The sequence below is a fragment of the Callorhinus ursinus genome, unplaced genomic scaffold (genome assembly GCF_003265705.2).
Source record: "Callorhinus ursinus isolate GAN/ISIS: 27379988/994484 unplaced genomic scaffold, GSC_fseal_2.0 scaffold21, whole genome shotgun sequence".
Classification (NCBI taxonomy): Eukaryota; Metazoa; Chordata; class Mammalia; order Carnivora; family Otariidae; genus Callorhinus; species Callorhinus ursinus.
Window position 1 is genome coordinate 12,621,231 of NW_027397083.1, and position 19,760 is coordinate 12,640,990.

The 19,760-nt window shown below is 36.2% G+C and overlaps 1 pseudogene; it reads left to right on the forward strand.

Annotated features, from left to right (window-relative positions):
• The first annotated feature begins 14,359 nt into the window (after positions 1-14,359).
• Positions 14,360-19,760, forward strand: part of LOC112829778 (cytochrome b-like) — a 63,589-nt pseudogene continuing 58,188 nt past the window's right edge.

Sequence of the window (19,760 nt, forward strand, 5' to 3'; positions counted from 1 at the left end):
GCAAGAGTAATTATATTCAACTCTGTGTCATTTTATTCTAAAAGAGAACCAAGATGTGGACTGGTAGCTGGAATGCAATGGATGGTCAAGATATTTTGAGGTTTTGACTTTGCTGGGAGAAATTACAGCTTATTTAGAAACTATAATTCTATTTTCAAGTTAAAAGAGGAAATTGATCACACAAAGAACAGATTTACTGTTGGATCTATGACCCTGAATAGTTGAAAAACGAAAGAACAAATGTTCAAGAAAAGAGGCTGCCTTAGAAGTACAGAGCGTCCATCTCTAGTAATGAGAAAGAAGGCAAGAATTTTTGTTACAGATACAGGGAGGAACATGGATGTGACAGGAGGAGAAGGAAGGGCTTTTTAATTTTTTTTTTCCTCAGTGTTACACAAAGGCAAATCCTTAGAAGGATTAGAGCATAGGAAGATTTGGAGATTTGAGGAGAGAGGAGAAAGTACAAAATGGTTACCTAAGATAATGGAAGAGTGAGTGGAGCAGGAAACTAACAGAATTATGGGGCTGCACTAAGGACAACTTCTGGTGAGTATCATAAATCTAAACCTGTCAGCACATTTGTGAGTTTTTCCTTTCCAACAATCAGCCACTTGAGTACCGGGCATGTAAGTAGGGATTTTCATTAGGGTTGGAATGTTCCAGGTGAGTATGATAAATGCTGAGAGAGACAAGTGTGTGACAATGCAGCATGGATCTAAGCCAGTTTTAAAAATTAGGATTTTGTGAGGGGTGCCTGGGTGGCTCAGTAGGTTAAATGTCTGCCTTCAGCTCAGGTTGTGATCTTGGGGGGTTCCTAAGATCAAGCCCCGTGTTGGGCTCCCTGCTCAGCAGGGAGTCTGCTTCTCCCTCTGCCCACCCCCCCCATTGTGCGTTCTCTCTTAAATAAAATCTTTAAAAAAAATAGGATGTTGTGGGGGGAAAACATAAAAAGTAGATAACAACAGTGAATTGTAAATCCTGGTTCAGTTAAAGAAATGTTGGAATTGGACTTCCTGAAGGAGTAGAGAATCAGGAAGCAGTAATTTGATATCAGGTGAAATTAAGATTGAAATTAAGATCCCAGAGGACCTGAAGTTTTGTCAATGATAAGTCTAGTTTATCACTATGGAAGTGAATGACTGAGGTGGGAGTAGTACAAGATAATAAGAGGAAAGATAGACAAAGCCCTGATAAGCCATGGCATTGGAAGGGTCATCTACATATATATTGAAATCACCTACGTATATATTGAAATGAATACTGGAATGGTATTGGAGAGGGTAACTGTGAGCCTAGAACTAAAATCTCCAAGGAATGAAGCTAGGTAATCTAAGGATCTAAAGGTCACTGCAGTGAGGAAGGACATTGTTTGAAATCTCTGAGGGCGCAAGATTATGAGATTGAAAACCAGAGGATCCGGGACGGAGGGAGAGTCTGGAAATAGCAATAAGGACCCAAAAGGCACATAACCCTAATTCCAAGTATAAGGAACATGTCAGACCAATAGTCATACCTTGAGAGAGCCACAGGGGAAACCATATCCTCAGGAAAGAGTCAGAATCCCAATAGAGCAAGACGGTGCAAGAGACAGAAGAGCTTGGTGATACAAAGGATTTTGCTATGGGGCAATAACAGGAGGTGTATAGAATATGATAATCTGGGGGTGTGGCATGACATTGGTGTCTTAGACTGATGCAGAAAGGGATGAAGGGCAGAATGGGATTTGTGTTCCTATGGCCAAAGCAGGTGGTGAAGCTCCAAATGCCAGAGGGGAGAGAACGGTGAGCCCACCCAGGAACACAGAGCTCCGGGGCTCCTAAATCCACACAGACATGAACTTTAGTACTAGTACATGTATGTAACGAACTTAATGAAATCCCTGGGTTATCTGCAGAGCAATAGACGATTGCATGTTTTGTAGCCTTTCTTTTCTTCCATCTTTCAAAGAAATATAATCCAGTTTGACAATCTGGCACCAAGATTTTGACATCTGACTAGAACAGTTTTTCTCTTAGACCCATGTTTCAAGTTCTTCCAGTTTCTTATAAAAAAGCATTTCATTGGTTTATACCATGACCAATTTTTAGAATACAAAGAACAGCAACTGGTAAGATAGTGGTTATAAAAAAAAAAGTTCCTTTGTAGAAAATGTTCATTTTTATTTTATTTTAAAGTGATAGAGTGTGGTCATTAAAAGGGTGTGCTTGGAATAAACACAGACATAGATTTGAATTCAGGCTGAGATATGCACCACGTCAGTGACCTTGGACGAGTTATGTAACTACATGCAAATTAGTATAAAGGGGGCATTGTGAAGGCCAAATGAGGCAATGATTATAAGCCACTGAAACAGTGCCTGGCACATATGAAACATAATAACTATCTGATATATACATATAGCTAAATTTAGCATTTATTTTTACCATGATTAATTACCATTCATTATTTATAGTCCTGGAGCACCTGGATGCTTCATTTGGTTAAGCGCCCAGACTCTTGATTGCAGCTCAAGTCATGATCTCCCAGTTGTGAGGTCAAGCCTCAGCGTGGAGTCGGCTTGATTCTTTCTTTACCTCTCCCTCTGCCTCTCCCACCCCCTCTCTTCAAATAAATAAATCTTTAAAAAAATTTTATAGTTGTTAAAATTAACTTCATGCACCTGTATGGAATGTGTATTTTCCAAAATATTGAGTGCGAATAACCACAAAATGGAGGATCTTGTTCTATCTCTGCAGTAAGCAAGCTGCACGATTTCATTAACAAAATTAAAATTTAGTCCCTGCAACGGTGACCCTCCCTTAGTGGGCATGCAAAATATTTAAAAATTTATTGAAATGTATTATTCTTTCAATATCAGAACCTTAAAGAAATCTAGAAAGTAATCTCAAATACAGTAAATTAGAATGTCTTAGGAAAAGAAGAAGAATTGTTCTACCAATCAAATACAAAAACTCCTTAGTATTTACAACCCCATTTTCTATAAAATACGTTAAAAATACAAAAGCAAAAACATTTTAAGCTTGCACATTTCCCCTTGTACTTAGAGTTTTAAAGCTTTCTTATACACCTTCTTTTTTAACTTCCAGCCACACTGCCAATATGGTGGCTGCCCCTACTGTTTTGTTCCTTCATACGTTCTGTTGCTGTCATGAGATATATTTTATTAAATGACACAAAGTTGTGGTCTTCTGTGAAATGCGGCTAATTAGCTGAGATTCCATCAGGGCTCCAAAGGCAGGTAGAAACCTTGCAGGTGGAAATGACCCTCACCTCACTGAATATGCTTTTTAATTAATGTCCCGTTAACTAGCTGACAATAACTCCTAAGCTAAGTGAACAGATCTGAATGTAATTAAACATTTATTAAGTGCCACGCATCCTTATTATAGCTATGGCCTCTCCCCCTCCACCTAGGTTGGGGTGGAAATGAGAGAGGGGAGAAGAAGACAAAACCTCATTTCCTTCCATCATCCACCTCTCATTTCCCTCAAATGGCGCTTACTTGAATTAACAGAGAGTTAAAATAATGCAAAGTCAGCCTATTAGATTTTTCAAACACAGGGTGTGGAGACTGCTTGTTCATTATAATGGTACTTATTAAACTGTATTAACTACTTTTCACTTTTGGTAGCAAAGACTCGGCAGAAGACTGAATCAGGCACAGCACCAGTGAACTAAGGAGCAGCTTTTCATATCGGAGATGGAAAATCAAGTCAGGCAATGAACCTGATAAGATTTGGCATGTTAAGTTTCCTATTTTAAGATTCTTCCGATTTTTTCATTACATTGTTTTAAAACAATAGAAAGTGTCCTTATTTTTCACTTTTTTGATTCAGATTTTTTTAGGCATCATCATTGTACCTGGTGGTATAAATGACAGAGAAATCTGGGGTTTGAAGACATGCGCTATTATAAAATATCTTAAGAGTCAGAATAAAAGAACTTTTATTCAGCTACATGGAACCAGATGCAATTTTTTTCCTCAGATATTACTGTTTCTATTCTGGTACAAACCTTAATTTTCTGATTCTTCTTTTCTCTTTTTTTTGTGGGAAGGGCTGCTGAAAGTGATAAACATACTTGCATATAACTATGGAGTTCTACATTTTTCTTCATACCTTGAGAATATGACTGCACTAGTAATGATGGAATTCCAAGCTGTACATCCTGAAATTGCTCTACTCCCAGGGTTATAAGCATATCCTACTTCATAAATATTGTTATGAAAAATGACCTACCATCTGATGAGAAGCATGGCAGTTTTCACTAATGAGGATCTGAATATAAGGAGGTACAGAGTGATATATTTTAAGTCCTCTTCAGAATCAATAAAGGAATTTTTAGTTTTATTCATTTTAACAAATTAAGGTATTGATTTTGTTTGAGAATATGGCTCTTTATGATGGGATGGATCTCTGAAAAAGCTTTAAATTATAAAAAAAAGGGTTTATATAAACTTTGACTTTCTATTTAAAAGAACAAAATGCATATGGAATAACTTGAGCCCTGTTAGAAAAATCTTAACAAATCAGAAAAAAGCTCCAGCCTAACATTTATCTAAATAACCTGCTTATTTTGTCCCATATCCATTTCTTCATAAGTCAGCCGGTGCTCACTGGATTGAGTTATGAGCCCTCTTGGTGCCTTTCCATTTAAATGTTAAACATTAAGAGAAACCTCAGAAATCATGTGAAGTAACAGTGGTGGAGTTTCAAAACCTGAATAGAGAAGGCTAGAAGCTCAATTAGTAGGGTCAGAATGAGTAAACACATGTGACTATGAAAAATCAACCTAAGAGACTAGAGCAAAAGGTATCAACTGGAGAGAAAGGCTTTCAAAACCATTTATAGGCTGACAACCCCCAAAGTTGTCTCTAGCTCAGTCTTTCCACTGAACCTCTCATGTATACAACTACCTGCTTGGTAAGTCCACTTCTATGACTCACAGATATTTTCTCTTCACATGTTCAGACGTGAACCAAATTGCAACTACCTGAAAAACAAAATTTCTCTTCCATTTTCTCCCACTTCCATAAAGGATACTAAATTTATCCAGTTGATCTGGCTTGAGAGATAATTTTACAACTCTTGATACCTCACCACCCACATTCAATCATAAAATTTTATAAAATTTGATACAAAATATATATCTCAAGTAGAGATGCTTCTGCTTACTGCCACCACTTTAACTCAATCATCATCTAATCCAGAACACTCCAAATCCAGACAGTAGAAATGGAGTTAGAAATGTCAGTTAGATAGGAATTGCAATTGTACTTTGTATGACACCCTCTTCTCCAAATACAGAGGCAGATGATTAACATAATAAGACTTTAAAAGACATAGATGGGGACACAAACATGATAAACATTGACATGCATCAAAAGGCAAAAGGAAACATCAAGTATGAATAAGGCTTAAGCCATGTACATTCCAGCCTTTGTGTTCAGAATTAGTGGAGGTATCTGGGAATTCAGGTCTATGCGGTCATAGAAACTAAGTAATCCCTGTGAGAAGCCAGCCTAAGGCAAGTTCAATGTTTAAAGTCAGGACTGGTAACAGGACTCATCACTCACATGAAAGGGGAGCAACAGAAGTGGGTGCAGACCCTTTCCCAGGGCTACAGATGGTTTTATGGTAGCCACTAGGAACATGATTAAAAATATGAATCCAGAATAAAGCTAAAAATAAGCAAAAATGAAGAATAAATTGAACAAATAAAAATCATAAACTCATAGGTCAGATATAAGCCTGTGAGAAATTACATGAAATGAAAGTGGACTTAATGTTGTAGTTAGAAGAAAGTTCTTAAAACTGGATTTTAAAAAATAAGTGAACCACTTTCTGGCAACATTAGTTACATGTAGGAATAAAAATGAACTTTCCAAATATGAACCCAATGAAGATATTTACAGACAATTACGGCAGATAGCACATTTAATGGTAAAATATTGCGTTCCTCCCAAAATCAGTAACAGACAACAATGTTTATAATCCACTCTTTAACATTAATTTTAAATACAGCTGTGATGCAAGAAAAAGAACAAAAGATGTAAGAATTGGTAGGAAAGATCTAAAACTGCTACCGGTCATAGAGGACATGAATGTATACATGAAAATATAAAAACATAAGCAAACTATCCAGAGAAAATCTACTGGAATTGATAAATTTAGCAAGCTTACTGAATATAAGGTCAATATACAAATACCGGCTTTGTTTCCATATACTAGCTATAAACAATTAGAGAATTTAAACTAATCTATGCTATAATTAAAATAGCACAAATATCAAATTCCTAGGGAAAAAAATCTAAAAGCAAGACATTATCACAAAAACAATAAAACAGGGCGCCTGGGTGGCTCAGTTGGTAAGTGTCTGCCTTTGGCTCAGGTCATGATCCCAGAGTCCTAGGATAGAGTCTCATGTCAGGTGCCCTGCTCAGCAGGGAGCCTGCTTCTCTGCCCCTCCCCTGGCTCATGCTCTTTCTCACTCTCTCTCTCGCTCACTCTCTCTCTCAAATAAATAAATAAATAAAATCTTAAAAACAACAGCAACAAAACATTACTAAAAGCAATGTTAAAAGATTAAGATAAATTGAGCAATGTGAATTTCCCGAAATTGATTAACAGAATCAAAGAAATTTCAATCAAAATATGACCATACTTTGCATGGAAATTGCCAAGCTGAACAAAAACTTATATGGAAATGCAGGAGCGTCTGGGTAGCTCAGTCAGTTCAGAACCCAACTCTTGGGTTTGGCTCAGGGTCATGATCTCAGGGTCATGAGACTGAGCCCCACATAGAGCCCAGTGCTCAGCACAGAGTCTGCTTGGGATTCTGTCTCTCTCTCTCTCCTCTGCCCCTCTCCCAGCTCATGCATGCTCTCTCTCTCTCAAATGAATAAATAAAATCTTAAAAAAAAAAAAGAAAGGAAGAAAGAAATGCAAAGGCCCATGAATAGTTCAGGTAATACTGAAGGAGCACAACAAACTAAGGGGATATGCATTATCAGATATCAATCTAGATTGTAAGTTAAAAGAATTAAAACAGTGGGATATTGATGCAAAGGTAGACAAACAGGCCAATAAGATAAATTATAGAAAAACAGGCAAATAAGATAAATTATAGAGAGAGCATGCACGAGCTGGGAGAGGGGCAGAGGGAGAGAGAGAGAGAATCCCAAGCAGATTCTGTGCTGAGCACGGGGCTCTATGTTGGGCTCAATCTCATGACCCTGAGATCATGACCCTGAGCCAAAAGATATAAGTAAAAGGAAATGTGTCATGTACATCAATGAGAATACATGAATACACACAAAATATTGATCAAAAAAGTAATACATAAAAAGAAAAAAGCATGGCACTATATTATGTACAAGTAAAACTTAAAAAAATTATGTAGGGCATACATAAAAGAGACTGTAAAAATAGTTTTTAAAAAAAATCCAGAATATAATTACTATAACAGCCAGTGGATACATCTAGAAAGGACAGAGAAAGTTATAATCAAAGAGGTAAATTGCCTTGAAACAGACACAAATTTATTGAACATAAAGGCAAAGAAACACTTATTTGATTTAAAATTAACTTTCTACTAATAGTAAAAAGGCAGTCCACAGAGTTGGACAAGAATGTATTGAAACACACACCTGAGAACAATTTATATCCAAAGAATACAAAGTACTCCTATGAATCAATTACAAAAATGCAGACAACCCAATTTAAAAAAAAAAGTCAAAAGACTTAAATAGGAATTTGATTCAAAAACATTTCCAAATGGCTTTAGAATATTGGAAAAGATGCTCAAATTCATTAGATATCAATGAAAGGAAATTAAATCTAAAATTAGATTAATATACACACTGAACAATTTGACTAAACAACACTGATAATACCAAGTGTTGGTAAGAATGCAGGCCAGCTAGGACTCTCAGATGTTCCTGATGGGTGTGTAAATTGAAGCAGCTGCTTTGGAACACTGTCACTTTCCAATGAGTGTTGGACATAAATTAACCTTACGATCAAGCAATTCCACTTTTAGGTTTGTGCGCTTCAGAAATGTGATACATATATACCAAGAACTTTGGTGTGTATGTATAACTATTCATCATAATAGCCTAAAACTAACAACAATATATGTCCTTTAACAAATAATGGAAAAGTAATACATATGTCACACAATAGAATACAATATGTGAAGAATAAATGGAACTGTAGCTACATGCAACATCACAGATGGATTTTACAAAAATGATGATGAGCGAAAGAAAACATGAAAGAATACACATCAATATTCAGTAATAGAATATTTTTAAAGGAAAATCTAATCATAGTATTTAGAGGTAAATGCTTAGTTAGCAACAAATAAAAATAGAGCAAGGGAATGATAAAATCAAGATAGTATTTGCCTTTGGAAAGGATGGGGATAATGAATCTGCAGGGCCAGAGAAATGCTTCTAAAATGTCTCAAGGTTACTATTCCTTAACCTTAGTGGTATTTGCCCAGGTAGTCTTACTATTAAGCTATTTATTTTATACTCTTCTATAACTGTACACTATATTTCAAATATAAAAATATAAAGGTTCAATACCCCCTTGGAACAATCTAACTAGACAAGATTAAGTCCCATTTTTATACTCTAGTGATCAAAATGAGGGGTGAGAATTTTCTAGCCTCTACTGACACAATGATAATTCCTCATCATTACAGAGGGTCTTGAGATGCTAGACATCAGTAATGAAATAGAACAGACCAAAAAAAAAATAGAATACAAGACATAATGAAAGTAAGCTTGTTTCATGGAACATGTTTTAATTTTTCATATGTATATGTGTATACATGAATGCATATGCTTAGTAACAAAAGAATACATATTTCTCAACATAGCATGGGAAATAATTTGATAAACATTGCTAATTCTGGGTGCAAGGAGTACTACCAATTAAGTTCATATTCCACTTGGCTGGTGTCTTTTAATTCATTTTCTTTAAACAGAATATAAACCATTCAGTTTCCTGACAGTAAATTCTGTAAGAGATATATATCATTATTTTGTTTTTTTCTTTTTTAAAAGATTTTATTTATTTATTCTAGACAGAGAGAAAGGGAGAGAGAGCAGGGGGGAGAGCAGAGGGAGAGGAACAAGCAGACTCTGTGCAGAGCCCAACACCAAAATCAATCTCAGGACCCCAAGATCATGACCTGAGCTGAAACCAAGCATCAGATGCTTAAGTGACTGAGCCACACAGAGATGCCCCTCTACCATTATTTTAATTTGAAATTCTTTTTATAAACATGTGATAAGATGTGGAAAGGAAAGAAATAACTACTACTGGGAGAAGAACATGAAACTTGGAGGACATATGCTCATTAATCATTATCTTTTCTATAATTCTCAAAGTTTGAAAATTTTCAAAAGCCACATGGATGGGAGATGAGAATTTTCTAGCATGTAAAGATAGGCAAGAGTCTCCAGGATGATGCAGACATAGCATATAACAGTACTTCTGGCAATTAATTTAAAATCAGCAATAGCGTAGGGTAAAAGGTACCCCATCGGGAAGAGTCAATGGTATTTGTAATAGTGTTGTATGGTGACAGAGGGCAGCTACGCTTGGGGTGAGCACAGCATAATATATGAGGCTGCTGAATCACTAAGTTGTACTCCTGAAACTAATGTAACATTGTAAGTCAACTACCCTTCAGTTTAAAAAACACTACGTATTTCTCACAGGATATTCAGTCTTTCGGACACCAGGTAGAGCAGAACTGTGGTCCCTATAAACAACAACAAACCAAACCAAACCAAATCAAACAAATAAACAAACAAAAAATGGAGACTTTGGATTGCATAACCTTTCCACCTGAAGACAACTTCTTGACCAAGGCAGGGCTCTACCAAGCAAAGTGTGGCAGTCTCACCGAGTTAAGGAGACAGAGCTCAAAGTTAAGGATGGATAAGATGGCTAGAATTTTAAGAACAGGGTAGCAGAAAAAAATGGAGATACACACAGAAAAAAAAAACAAAACAAAACCATAGAAATCTGCACAAGTGTTGCACTGAAACTTTACCTGAATACCTGCTTGTGCATTAACAGGGCGTCTCTAAAAGGCAAGACCAAGAAGAACAGCTAGGAGCTGTATATGGAACAAATGCCATACACAGGTCTAGGAGATGTTTGGAAATCGACCAAAAGGTGTGGTCACCATTAAGACTGACATATATATGAAGAAGCCAGCATAATGCAACACATTACATATGCCCAGGAAGAACTGAGAATTAACTACTAAGATCCCCAGTGCCAATTTAACTTAATGAAGAGTACAAAAAATGTAATAGACACTATCAGACACTCCTACCTGGTGTTGCAGAGAAAAAAATATTCTTGTGTTTTGTGGTATATTTTATTTTTCTTCTGGACTATGTAACCAGAGCCTATAATAGATTTAGTGATCACAAATTCAGATAAATTCCAGGGGAGCTTATTTTGTATCGATGCTTTTAACTTTTTTCCCTTCCTATTTCATGGTTGGGAATTTTTCCTTTAGCCATATTACCACCATCAGTGGGGTCCATGAGGCTCTTACTCTTACAGTCACATAAGATGAGAAATCAAGCAGAAGAGTGGGAAGCAGGAACACATAAGCTGTTATTTAACTCTTCCATTGTTCAGTTTGAAGCGAGCATTTTTGAGTAAATAACATGTTGCCTTTTGCTTCCATTACTGTACCTTTGAGAGTGACTGATGACTTAACAAGCTGGTTTGTGTTCAGCAGCCCAGAGTGAAAGGCACTATGTTTTCCAGTGATTGGTCTAGAGGGGTAGAATTCATCCAACTTGAAAATAGTTTGTGACCAGTTGTTCTATAAGTTTTGTCCATGGCACCTCTTTCGAACTTCTCATCTCTAAACTGTATTATATCTTGTTTGTCTAATGCACAGCCAGCCATTTTCTATTAGTTTTGTAAGATTGCTGCAATAAAGAACCACTAACTGGGGAAGTTTAAAACAACAGAAAATGTAATATCTGCCAGTTCTGGGGGCTAGAAGTCCAAAAATAAGGTGTCAACAGGGCCGTATTTCCTAGGAAGAGTCTAGGGGAAAAGCTGTTCTATGGGTTTGTTTGTTTGTTTTTTCCCTTAGGTTCTGGAGTTGCCAGCAATCCTTAACATTCATTGGCTTAGAGATGCATCATTCCAATCTCTACCTCCACTATCACATGATCATCTTCTCCTGTGTGTCTCTTTGTGTCTCTCCTCCTCTTCTAAGAGCGTTAGTCATACTGGAATAAAGGCACACCATACTCCTGCATGACATCATATTAACTAATTACATTTTCAATGACCCTATTTCCAAATAAGCTTACAAGCTGAGGTACTGGGAGTTAAAAATTTAACATATCTTTTGTGGGATATAAATTTTAGCCTATAACACATGCTTAGGAGGAACATATTTGAGCATTTTCTACCAAGATTCCTGAATTAGAATTTCTACCTCTCTATATTTTCCTTGAAGTCATCAAGATAACCTACACTTTATATATCTACTAACTGATAAAGACCATGCAAGTATATCCCCCCAGTATTTGAGGAATTATCATTGCTTGTGCATTATACTTGTTACCTGTATACATTTGTTGTTACCTGTTCTACATTTGATATGATTCTCTTTGTTACCTGTTCTATATTTGATATGATTCTCATCTTATTCTCGGCATTTATCCAAACCAATCAAATCTAGGTCACACCACCTTGTAGTTACAATGAAGTTAGAGATATTATTGCCTAGACTTTGCTTGCTTATTTCCCCCATCTTTACTACCTCATGCTGCTTCCACTCCAAAGTCTCCCCACTTACATGTAGGAGGTCTTAGAGAGCTTGAGCACGCTCAACATGAATCACATGATTATCATATGGTCATCTCAATAAATGCAGAAAAATCATTTGACAAAATTCAACATCGTTTCATGATAAAAACTCAATAAATTGGGTCTAGAAAGAACATAACTCAACATAATAAAGGTCATATATGCCAAGCCACAACTAACATTATACTCAATGGCAAAAAACTAAAAGGTTTTCTCTAAGATCAAGAAGAAGGCAAGGATACCCTCACCACTTCTATTCAGTATAGGACTAGAAGTCCTGCCTAGAGCACTTAAGCAAGAAAAATAATAAAAGGCATCCAAGTAGGAAAGGAAGAAGTAAAATGACTTCTGCTCACAGACGACAGGACTTTATGCAGAAAACCCTAACAATTCCTTACAAAAACTTTCATACTAAACAAATTCAATAAATTGCAGTATACAAAATCAACATACAAAAATCGGTTACATTTTTAGGAACTAACAAGAAACAATCTGGAAAAGATGTTAAGGAAACAATCTCACTTACATAACATCCAAACAAAAACAAAAATACAAAGAGCTTAGGAACAAACTTAAGCAAAAAAAGCAAAAGACTTGTATACTAAAAACTATAAAACATGACTGAAAGAAATTAAAGATGACAAAAATAAATGGGAAAATACCCAGTGTTCACAAATATTTTAAAATAGATATAATATTGTTAAAATGCCTATACTATACAAAGACATAAAATTGTTAAAATGCCTATACTATACAAAGCAATCTATAGATTCACTGCAATCCCTGTCAATGTCCCAATGGCATTTTTTTTAAGAAATAGACAAAACAATTTTAAAAGTCATATGGGACCACAAAGGATCCCAAATAACCAAAACAGTCTTGAGAAAAAAGAATAAAGCTGGAGGCCTAACACATCCTGACTGCAGAATACATTACAAAGCTACAGTAATCAAATCAGTATGGAACTGGCCTAAAGACAGACTTATAGACCACTGGAATAAAATAGAGAGTGCCAAAATAAACACAAACACATATAAGATCAAATGATCTTCTACAAGGATGTCAAGAATACACAATGAGAAAAAAATAGTCTCATCAGCAAATCATCTTAGGAAAACTGGATATCCACAAGCAAAAGAATGAAATTGGACCCTTAATCTTACACCATACATAAAAATAAATTCAAAATAGATTAAAGACTCATGCTTAAGACTTGATGTTATGAAACTCCTCCTAGGAGAAAACACAGGGAAAAGTTCATAACATCAGTCTTTAAGAATTTCTTGGATATGACACCAAAAACACAGGTAACAAAAGCAAAAGCAAACCAGTGCGATTACATCAAACTAACATGCTCCTGCAACAAGGGAAACAAACAACAGAGTGAAAAGGCAACCTATGGAATTGCAGAGAATATTTAAAAATCATATATCTGATAGGAAGTTAATTTGCAAAATATAGAACAAACTTCTACAATTCAGTAGCAAAAAAACACAAAGAGCCCAATTAAAAACTGGCCTAAAGACTTCAATAGACATTTTTCCAAAGAAGATATACAAATGGTCACAGAAGAAAAGATTTTTGAAATGAACTTAAGATCACTGTTTATCAGAGAAATGCAAGTGAAAGCCACAAGGAGATATCATCTCACACCTGTTATGATGGCCACTATCAACAAACAGAAAATAACAAATGTTGATGAAGATGTGGAGAAATTTAAACCATTGTGCACTGTTGGTAGGAATATAAAATGATGCAGCCACATGGAAAATAGTTTGGAAGTACCTCACACAAATTAAAAATAAAACTATCATATAATCCAGTAATCCCACTTCTGGATATTTATACAAAAGAATTCAAAACAGGATTTTGAAGAAATATTTGCACTTCCATGTTCATTGCCACATTATTCACAATAGTAAAGAGGTGGAAACAATCTAAATGTTCATAGATAGATGAGAAAATAAAGAAAATGTGGTAAATATTGACAACGGTACATTACTCAGCTTTAATATACAATGGAATATTACTCAGCCATAAAAAAGAATGGAATCTAGCCATTTGCGACAACATGGATGGACCTAGAGGGTATTATGTGATGTGAAATAAGTCAGAAAAATACTGTACAATTTTATTTATGTGTGCAATCTAAAAAACCAACCAAATGAACAAAACAGAAATAGACTCATATATACAGAGAATATGGTAGTTGCCAGAGGGGAGCAATGAGAAAATGGGTAAAATAAGGGAAGAGGATTAGAAGGTACAAAATACCAGTTTTAAAATAAGCCACAGGGAATGTAATGTATGGCATAGGAAATATAGTTAATATTATAACACCTTTGTATATTGATAGATAATAACTAGCTCTATCATGGCGATCATTTCATAATGTATATAAATGTTGAAGCACTATGTTGTACACCTGAAACTAATATTATATGTCAACTATATTTCCATTTTAAAAGGAATATCCTGTCATGTACTACAACATGGATGAATCTGGAAAGGACCCTATGCTATGGGAAATAAGTCAGTTACAGAAGGATAAATACTGCCATGATGCCAGTTACATGAGGTATTGAAATCAGTCAGTGTCAGAAACAGAAAGTAGAATGGTGGTTGCAATTGGCTGGATGGGGGAGGAGGAAATAGGGAGGTGCTTTTGAGTGGGTATAGAGTTTCACACATAAAGAAAATTCTAGAGATCTGCTGAATGACAATATACACATAGTCAACACTGTACTGTACACTCAAACATTTAGAGACTAGAAAGAGAACAGATTTCACGTTACATGTTTCTTACAGTAAAAACATATCCCACTTGAGTATCACCAGTGCCACACACAAATCTCCATCTAATATCAGCCAGCATGCCCTGAAATATCCTTCTGCTTCTAATTCTTTTTACATGAATATTTGTATCTGGTCTTTATTACTCTGGATTCTCTAACTCAAGAATTGTGGCTCAAGTTGACCACTAGCAAAACGCTATCAAATAACTGCCTCAGTGAGTCACCCAGAACACTACACACTAGTTCTTGGCAGATTGACTTGAACCCTGGCCACGTTCACTATGTCACCTCAATGCCCTTATATTTTAACCTATATTTACCAAATTGCTAATTTGGACCCAGCAATAGGCCAGTCAAATGAGATATAAGAAACCAGATATGGATTTTTTTAAAACAATTTATCATTTAGTGAAACCTGGCATCTTCTATTCAATCTCAAAAGATTCTCATCAGATTAAAAGAGGTACCAGAGGATTAAGAGGTATTCACAGAAAGCAACATTTGATTCCAAGTAATAAAGTCTCATTCAAACCACATCAAGACAGTTTTATTACAGAGATTGTGGAATTCAAGATGAAACTAAAGAAACAGGTTTTAAGGAAAAGCAAGAAGTAGAATAGTTCCAGAATCTTCCACAGAACTTTCCACATCTGCACTTTATTATTCTGCCAAAAATGTGACTCAGCTCTGTGCTTCTAGGCTTACTTCTTTATCCATTTTTCTTGGTGTTCTTCTTTCAAAACCTAGGAATGCAAATGGATTGGCTCAGCTTCAGTTCTTCATCCATCCAAATCATTTGTGACTTAAGTTGAGAGATCAGACCCTTTATAGTTCTGGTTTCTTGGGCTGTAAGTGCACAGTGACCCCTAAAACAGTATTGTTACCAATTGGAGAGGAAACTTGCTTAGTACACACCACAAGCCAATTCTCTATCTTGGTTATAAAGTCTCAATGTTGACTACCTGTTTGTATTATTTCCCATTTATTTAATTCACTCAAGCACTGGCTTGAGCACCTTCTTCATGCACATCACTGGACTGGGTGCTTTGAGGGATAAATTTATGAACAATTTATAATTAGTGGAAAACAGACATTCATAAAGCAAAGCTAAACATAGTAGTTGTAAAATAAAGTGCTCTGGGAAGAATGCCCTCCAACTCCCCAAAAAGACAAGAGTCAAGGGGAAAGACTTCGGGGAAATAATAGTATTTGAACTGATCTATGAAACTAGATAAGGACTTCCTCAAGCATAGGAAACTAGCAGGGAGGGCATTCTAAGCAGAAAGAGTATGTATAATGCTATAAAAGCATGGATATGCAAGGCAGGTTTAGGAAATTTCCCATGTTCTGTTATCATCGCACTTTGGCTATATGGGTCCTGATGGTCAGTGATGTGAAATAAGCAGGTTAAAGCCAAAGCCAAAGAAACAGATTTATATACTAAAGCAATGTTAGTAGGAATGAGAATGAAGAATGGACTAAAGAGATATTTTGGAGGAAAGTCTGCAGAATAACATTAATAACAAATTTCATGTGAGGAGTAGAAAAAAAAAAACATCAAATCTGAATTTGAACGTTTGAAGGAATCTTAGAACTAGAAGGAACTTCAGAGACTACATGAGCTTCTTCATTCTGCAGGTAAATAATCTGATGTCTCAAAAGGATGAGGCTTTACCCACTTGCCCACAAATAGTTAACAGTAGTTCTGGATTATAACCTGGTATCTCAATTCTTTGTCCAGTTCCAGTCTTCATGGAAATTACGCCCAGGGCGCCTGGGTGGTTCAGTCGGTTAAGCGTCTGCCTTCAGCTCAGGTCATGATCCCGGGGTGCTGGGGTCGAGCCCCGCATTGGGCTCCCGGCTGGGCGGGTGGCCTGCTTCCCCCTCTCCCACTCCCCCGGCTTGTGTTCCCTCTCTCGCTGTGTCTGTCAAATAACCTTTGGAAAAAAAAAAAAAAAAAGAAAGAAAGAAATTACACCCAAATGTCTAAACTGCAATGTAAGACAACTTCTTCTACCCTAAGCTCTCTTTGCAGTCTCCCTCCAGCATTCTTCACGTGTTCTGTGGTCTGGCCAAACTGAATCGCTTGCACAAGCCTATATATGTGCAATGACTTTCTGCTTCAAGGCCTTTGTTCATATGACTTTCATCATATGAACTTTCATATGACTTTTTTTTAAAACAATTTAAATTGTTTTAAAATTCTGTATGTTTTCCATGACTGCTTGCCTATGGTTTTGTCTATTATTCAAAGCACAGCCCCAGTACTGTCTTCTCTAGCAATCCACCTAAATTCTCCCCACCATCCCATCCCAGTAAAAAATAATCTCTTTTCTGAATTCCTACAAGACTGTAACTCCCTTGATATGTATTCTATTACATATTACATTGAAGTTACAGAAATATATTTTATCACACAATAAACTAAGAGACCCTCAAATGAAGCAAACATAGTCTATTCACATTCATTATATCCCATAGCATCAGCCCCAAACTTGTCAGATAGATAGATGCTAAATAAGTATCTCTATACTGCATGAATAAATACTTCGACTTAAAATGTGTGTGTGTGGAGGAGGGAACTCTGCTTTTTGTCATGTGAACACTTCTTCAGTTTGGACATAATTAACATTTAAACAACCTAATTTTCTCTACTCTGCTATTTTAATCAAAGTAGTAGTTCTCATATTGAGCATTAAACACCTCTTTTGGGATGCAACTCCTCATTTTTTTTTAAGATTTTATATATTTATTTGACAGAGAGAGACACAGTGAGAGAAGGAACACAAGCAGGGGGAGTGGGAGAGGGAGAAGCAGGCTTCCCGCAGAGTAGGGAGCCCAATGTGGGGCTCGATCCCAGGACCCCGGGATCATGACCTGAGCCAAAGGCAGACGCTTAATGACTGAGCCACCCAGGCACCCGCAACTCCTTATTTCCGAAAGACATTGCAAAGGTAGATTTATCATAAAAGGTTTACTATACCAGTCCTCATCCTTTTCAAATTTTTATCACTGAGCAATTTCTTTTCTTGACATGCCTACAGAAGAAGCCATAATATATCTCCCAGGCAACCAGCCATTTACATAGCTGAGATTATTAAAATAAACTGAGGGTTTATCCTAAGTATAAAAAGTGGGTTTAAATTACCCTGCAGACTGATATAATCTCATGGATAGTAGATAGGTCTTTATTCCTGCAATGATTTTACCTACTTGCTTATTCTGGCTTGAAATTCTTGGAGCTGAGGATCCATTTATTTCACAACTGGAAATGAGGCTAAAAATGCTTCAGCTACTCATCTCTCTGACATTATCAGAATAAACCCAGAACTTATCTTACATATAAAAAATAGGTTTAAATTATTACTTGATAAATATAATATGTATAATAGATGAGTTACTAGTCCTAAAATGATCTTGCCTACCTGATTACTCTTACTTGAAATCTGAGTGGAAACAGGGGTGGAGACTTTTATTATATAGTCAGAAATAAGGTAACTTCATCAGAATGCTTCATGGACTCAAATTCACATTATGGTATAAGTGATTTGTGTTAGATACTTTCTTGCAGCAGACTTTGAGAGCAGAAGGGGCCTTAGGTGACTTGAAAGAAAAATGTTCTTGTGAGTGGGGAAAAGGAAGATTTCTCTAGTAATTATACATACTTTCATCAAGAACCCTAGAGCCCAATAATATAAATAGCTCCTTCATTATAAGTATTTTTAGATTAATCTAGGGATTTGAATTATTCAGGTAATTGTTCCTTAGATATAAAGGTTGGGTCTGAATATACATGGCTAAAGTTAAGCATTCAAAATTAATTCATGATTTTATCCTTAAAATCAGTTCCTCTTCTATTCCTTTTTCTCAAGAGACTAGCACCACCATTAATCCAGTTGCACAACCTAGAAATCTAAATGTCATCTTTAACATTGAACTCTTCCTTGCCACCTACATTCACTTGACCACCGAATGCTGTCTATTATTTTATAAATACCTCTTGAAAGCATACACTGCCCTCCTTCTACCACCATCACCACCCTATTTCAAGCTACCATCATGCATCAACAACTTTTCAACCCAAGTTGCAACAATTCTGGAATCCTTCCAATCCATTTTTCATACTGCATTCATTCATTCATCCATCCATCCATCCATTCAACAAGTATGTGGTGAGCACCTACCTAAGGCCAAGCACTCTCCTAGATACAAAGAAAACATCAGTGAATAAAACGAAGTGCCTGCAATCACGAAGCTAAACATTTTAGTTGCGAGAGATGGGCAATAAACAAAGAGTTGTATAGAGTTATAGAAACAAAGAATTATACAAACAAAGGACAAGAGTGGTAAGTGCTGTGAAAAAAGTAAATCAGGGAAAGGAAATAGAACATATGGAAGAACACTTTTTTGATAATCAGGAAAATTTCTCTAAAATGATATTTGAGCAGAGACCTAACAAAACTGATTGATCAAGATTTACAGATAAGTAGGGGAACAGCATTCCATGGAAAGGTGACTAAGTGCAAAAGTACTGAATAAGTTTATTATGTTGAGGAATAGCAAAAAAGTACTGTGCTGGGGTAGCATGAGTGATAGAGTGGTAAGACATTAAGTCAGAAAGGTAACGGTGTAGAACTTTATAGGCCACATTAACAATCTAAGGAATTTATTTTGAGTGAGAAGGAAATCCTTTACAAGAATTTGAGCAGCAAAGTTACTTAAACCTCTTTAAATTTTTGGAAGGTCACTCTGGCTGCCTTTTGGCACAGACTTTGTAGGAGGCATTAAAGGTGAAAGAAGACAGACCAGTTGTGGATCCATTAAAACAATCCAGAAAAAAAGATGCTAGTGACTAGAATGGTCATGGTGGAAAAGTCAAGGACAGACTGCATCTATCTTGAAGATGGAGCAGACAGAACGTGCTATTGTAAGACATGTACAGTGTCAGGGTAATAGAGGGATCAGATGTAACCACAGGTATTTGGACTTAGCAACTAAAGGATGACACTACCAGTCATTACAACTGTATGAGCCTGGAGGAGGATCAGAACTGTGTGTGTGTGTGTGTGTGTGTGTGTGTGTGTGTGTGTGTGTGTGT